The sequence below is a fragment of the Capricornis sumatraensis genome, chromosome 5 (genome assembly GCF_032405125.1).
Source record: "Capricornis sumatraensis isolate serow.1 chromosome 5, serow.2, whole genome shotgun sequence".
NCBI lineage: Eukaryota > Metazoa > Chordata > Mammalia > Artiodactyla > Bovidae > Capricornis > Capricornis sumatraensis.
This window is the reverse complement of record NC_091073.1, coordinates 55,340,901-55,346,900: the sequence shown is the minus strand read 5'-3', so window position 1 is coordinate 55,346,900 and position 6,000 is coordinate 55,340,901.

The following is a 6,000-nucleotide window of genomic DNA, read 5'->3' as shown; positions in this document are numbered from 1 at the left end:
CAAGCCCCTCCCCCATGGAAATATAACCAAAGAGTCGTCAGTCATGACACTAAGAACAGAATTACAAGTGTGTACGAGCCCAGAGCACAGCGTCTGGGTGGCAGTAACATCTTTTTTCAGTTGGGGAAGCACTGCTCATAGAAAGGCATATGTAGGAGATGTTATCTGTCTTAAATAACCAGGACTCTAAGCTTTAAATGTTCATTTCAGGTAGAGAAAGTCAACAAGAGAAAAACCCTTCTGGTTACAATTTCTGGTTACCGAGCTTGTAGCGATGCAAATAGAAGATCAATAAATATCTATTCTTTGATCAACTTTCAGTCTAAGGCTCATTCACCATAAAGTTCTCTTGCCAATCTTTCCATAAACTCAGTATTATCCTCAAATGAACATGAGAAGAAAATTTGCTTGGGCCAGAAGTTTGCAGACAGATTAACATTTTGCATCTCATTTAGGCACTCCCTCACTCAGATTTCTTCCCCCTACATATACATACATATATTATATATAAAGGTACTTGGAAGTTTTTATTGGAAGTTGAGTTACAAGCTTCCCTGGTGGCTCAGTAGTGAAGAATTTGCCTGCCAATGCAGGACACATGGGTTTGATCCTGTGCTCCACAACAGGAGAAGCTACCACAATGTGAAGCCCTCGCACAGTAAGAGAGTAGCTTCCACTAGTCACAACTAGAGAAAAGCCCACATAGCAATGAAGACCCCCAGCACAGCCAAAATTACATTATATAAAAAAATTGAGTTACTACATTATCGCTATGTGTGCATAGAAGGATGCAACAAGCTTCTACAGAGAATTAATGGCAACGTGAACAGCCTTCCCAGATTGTGCAGAGGACCTACCTCTAGATGATGATGGCACTGGCACTGCAAAGCAGGTTCAAGATCTGGGGACATCTCCGGATCTTCCTCCTGCTCCTAAGGCCACTTCCCAGGAAGTCTGATAAGATGAGGCTGGTTCTAGAAGAAAGAGGCCAACTCAGATATAATCTTAAGATGTCTTTATACAACTGCCCACTCACCATTTCCTTCAACCTTATTTCTTATGCTTTTTCACAGGATTTATCATTCCTTGACATTTATTATTTATCTGTTTGTTATTTCTCTTTCCCCTACTAGATTGTAAATCCTACCACGACAGAGACTTTTCTGGTCTTACTCACTTTTGAAACCCCAACATCTAATAAATATCCTTTATGCATAGCAGCCACTCATCAAACATCTGTTGAAGAGTGAAATAGGTTCTTTATTCATCTAGGGCTTCCCTGGTGGCTCAGGTGGTAAAGAATCTGCCTGCAATGTGGGAGACCTGGGTTTAATCCCTGGGTTGGGAAGATGCCCTGGAGGAGGGCATGGCAACCCACTCTAGGATTCTTACCTGGAGAACACCCATGGACAGAAAAGCCTGGCAGGCTATACTCCATGGGGTCCCAAAAAGCCAGACGCAACTGAGAGACTAACACTTTGACTATTTATTCATCTAGAATCTTGGTTTTCTTCTTTGTAGACTCAACGTGCTTGCCGTTAGTTGTCAACATCTAACTCTCGCTGGGCTGTAATGTTTATTACATCGAAGATACTGTTTATCTTGTTTTATATTTATCCCCTGGGACCAACATGTAGTAGATACTTAGTAATTATCTATTGATTTAATAGATCAATGAGCAAATACGTAAATCAATACAGGAGGCCAGCACTAAATGGCTTTAATCTCAGGAACTCTGCTTCTTCAGCAGTATGCTCACTATCAGCATTGACTTTCGGTTCAGCAAATTCCAGAACTGAGCAGCCCTGATTATTAGAGCAGTCAGCTTATCCTGTGACAGTGTAAGACTAGAAAATGGTTAATGAACAAATAATCCTGCAACACTTGAAGTAAAAAAAAAAAACCAAAAGTCAAGGAAGGAAAATGCTTGTATCAGTGATAGGGAACCTGTTCGAAATAGTCGGTCAGTATAAATGAAAAAGGGGCTTCCCAGTTGGCTCAGTGGTAAAGAATTCACCTGCTAATGTAGTAGTCATAAGAGATGCATGTTCAGTCCCTGGGTTGGGAAGATTCCTTGGAGGAGGAACTGGCACCCCATTCCAGTATTGTTGCCTGGAGAATCCCCCTGACAGAGGAGACTGGTGGATTACAGTCCATGAGGTTACAAAAGAGTTGGACATGACTGAGCATCTGAGCACATGGATGAAACAGACAGCTTTGCAAGTCAAGAAAAGTAACTTTCCAGTGAGGAGACAGCAAAGGTATGGGAGTCCAGCCTAATGATTTAGAGTGAACCCCGAAAACTCAATGGAAGTCATTGATGAGGTCCTCTCACTGGAGTTCATATTTACTATTCAGCAGTAAGCCTTCTACCATAGGAAGTCACTTCCATCTTGAAAAGGGATTCCATAAGAAAAGAGGGTTATCTGTTGACATCACCTTCACACTAAGACCTGCTTCATGGTCAGGATGCAACTGTCTTCTGGAATCCTTGGCTCTCGAAAAAACAAGTCCTGATTTTTCCAGAGCAGTCATTGTTGATGACTTCAAACATGCCTTACAACATCCTTTTCCATTATTGCCACACATAGAATATGATATTATTTGAATGGCACAGCTGGATAAATAGACCAGGCGACTCCACCTGCCGACTCAAGGGCCCAGGAGAACAGGACATCAGGCACATGAGAACTCTTTTTGCAAAGTAGCAATTAGGCTGCAGCTCACTGTTTAGAAGTTTTGTACTTGCAGATGCAATCCATCATGGAGGGATTACTTCATGTCAGGTTTTTCATTTAGCCAAGAAATATTTACTGAGTACCTTTTATGTTCCAGGTGCTTTTCAAATCCAGGAACAAAACAGACCTCTCTTATGAGGACTACATTCTAGTAAGGTGAGACAAAAAACAGATAAATAAACCTATGTTAGGTGTTGATCAAGTGCTAAGAAAGTGTATCCACCAGGTTAAGCAGAAGGGAAAGCCATGGTGTGGGTGGAGAGATGGGGGCAATTGTATGTAGACAGTGAGAGAGTATCTGTTAGTTTCCTATTGTTGCTGTAGCAAGTAGCCACAAGCTTAATGGTCAAAATCAATACAAATTTACCTTACAGTTCTGGAGGTAAGAAGTCTGAAATGGATTGGTAGGGCTGCTTTCCTTCTCGATGTTCTGGTGAGTGAGGGGTGGAGTGAGAGGGAGGTGGGTGGTGGTTGATCCATTTCCTTGCCCTTTTCAGCTTCTAGAGGCTTCCTCCACTTTGAAAGCCAGCACTGGAACATCTTCAGATCTCCTCCCCTTCCTCCACTAACTCCTTCTTACAAGGACCCCTGTTTTTATTGGACCCACCCACACGGCCTTGGATAATTGCCTCAACAGCTGTAACTGAATCACAGGTGTAGTCTATCTGGCTATGTAAGGTAACATAGTCACAGGTTCCAAGAATTAGGAAGTCAACCTCTTTGCTGCAGCAGGAAGGGGGAGGGCGGAATCAGGATTATTCTACCTACCGTAGTAGGATTCTCTGATAAGGTGGCACTTAAGCAACAGCCCTCCATAAAGGTGCAGGAGAGCCATGTAAATATCAGGAACTGAGGGTTCTCGACCCTGGGAGCAGCAATGCAAAGACCCTGTGGAGGGAGTGGACCCAGTGTGCTGCAGGATGAAGGAGCCCAGTGTGCCTGAGTGGAGAGAGAAGGGGAACTGTGGTAGGAAAAAGATCAGAGGGATAGCTGCAGGTTGGGTAACACGAGGTTGGGGGAGTCCAGGTGGGTCATATCAGAACCACTTGGGTAACCTGCTTCAATCCTCACAGCAACCAGGTAAAGAAGCTTCTGTTATTTGTCTCACTTTTATTAATAAGAGAAGAGGCTTACTAAAGTGCAACCAGCTCGAGGTTGTTCAGCTTCCAAGTGCTAAAGCCAAGTTTTTGCCTGCACCAGGGCTTACCTGGTGGCTTAGATGGTAAAGAATCTGCCTGCCGTGCAGGAGGCCCAGGTCCTATTCCTGGGTCAGGAAGATCCTCTGGAGAAGGGAATGGCTACCCACTCCAGTATTCTTGCCTGGGAAATCCCATAAACAGAGGAGCCTGGTGGGCTATAATCCATGGGGTCTCAGTGTTGGACACGACTGAGCAACTAACACATGCACACAATTGATTTCAGAGTGTTCACACACAACCCCTCTACCAGCTACCTCTTTATGTTCTCAAGTTTGAAGAACCAGCATTGAAGGGGAGCTGATGATCCTGGAACAAGGCTTTACAGGAACAAGAAGATCTACTAATGTGGAGAAATATCCATGTCCTTCTGAGTCACTATTTCAGCTGTGACTCAGAAGCTGTATCAGTGGGACAGAAATCACAGGACAAGGTCCAAATAGCTCCTACCAATTCCCCATGTGACAAAAATAATTAAGAGCTGTGGTTGCTAGTATGTCGCTAAAATTAAGGCAGGTAAGCTTTTTGTCCTTTCAGGTTTACTATCTATAAAACGGTAATACAGAGTTGTAAACATAACTTGCTATTGAAAAATAAAAGAGAGCTCTGACTGAAACGAATTTTTAAAACAGAAAAATGGGGCATTGTGTCATCAGAAGACACAGTATTAAAAGATTATCTGAAGCTTCTGTATAATAGTACGTTGTCCTGGTGCACGGGTGTGCACGCATGCCTGCATGTGCATATACATACAGGAGTGTGCACATACATTTTCTGATATTTGATTGGCAACTTTTGTTAGAAAGGCAGAGGGCCTTTATTTTTGCATGGCATTTATTAGTTATTTTCCTGTAGCTCACAGTTTTTTGCCACATTCCCTGGTAAAAGATGAGATGTTTTGGGGTGATTTTGAAGGTTGTGTCCCAGAGGGGCTCCTGGAAAGAATAAAAGGTTTCTAGAGATTTCTCAGTCACAGTGAAATCTTTTTCTCTTGATTCCTGTGCCCAGTGAGTGCAATGCATTTAGGGGAGCAAGGCAGACCCAGTGTTGTTGGCATCGTTCCTAGAATAGTCCATCCATGTGAACTGTTAATAAAATTACATGTTTATAGAAAATTGGGCAATTTAAAGGCAGAGCTGTGTGTTCATTTCCAAACACCTTCTTGGTTGTTTAGAATAGAATTGTTAAGCATGCGAGCTGATTCTTTAGTTTCTACCATTCACAGCTCCCACTCATGTCTTTGAAAATTTCTTTATGGCATCTATTCACGGTAGTCAAATTGCGAAAGTTAAATGATATACATCAAGGGAAAAATAGGCCCCTGTGGCTGCTGGTGCTTTTGTCATCATAACGGGAGTCAGGAATCCTGGAGGGACCCACATTGTTCCTGCAGCCATTGTTCCTGCAGGAACAATACACAGTACAGAGTGTCAGAAATCATAAAGTACCCCCCTTAATGTGATCATGTCACAGCTCCCCGCTCCACCCCGCAGTGCTTCCTCCTCACTTCTGCCATGCCCGCCACCCCTGTTTTCTTAACACGTGGAGCTCTGTGGATAAGGAGGACCACGTCACCACACTGTGATGCCTTACCTCTCACGACTCTCTTACCCCTACCCCATCCTACCTCCCGCGAGTGTTTTCTGAGCTGTGGAGCTGCCCGTGAGGAACAACAGACCTGAGCAACCATGGATGAGTCCACAGGAGGTCTGAGAAGCGTCCCATAGGGAAAATTTTGTCTTGCAGCCTCCATTGTGAACTGGCTCAATGGAGCAGAAAACCAGTGCAGTGAGGGACTCAGAGGAAAATGGCCTTTCATGAAAGTGGAAACTTATTTAGGTGGAGACTTTCCAATTTAAAGATATTCAATGATGCAGTTATTATAAGTTCAATTTTTAGATACTGAGGATCCCCGAAGTAAACAGAACATGATTTTGTGACTTAAAGCACTCATATGACCCATGTCCAAGCCTCATCTAGGTATCAGGCTTCGGCCCTCAGTGGAGTCAGCTCTGCTGGAAGGGAGGAGGGACTGAGAATGGAATTGGGAAGCAAAAAATGTGGGC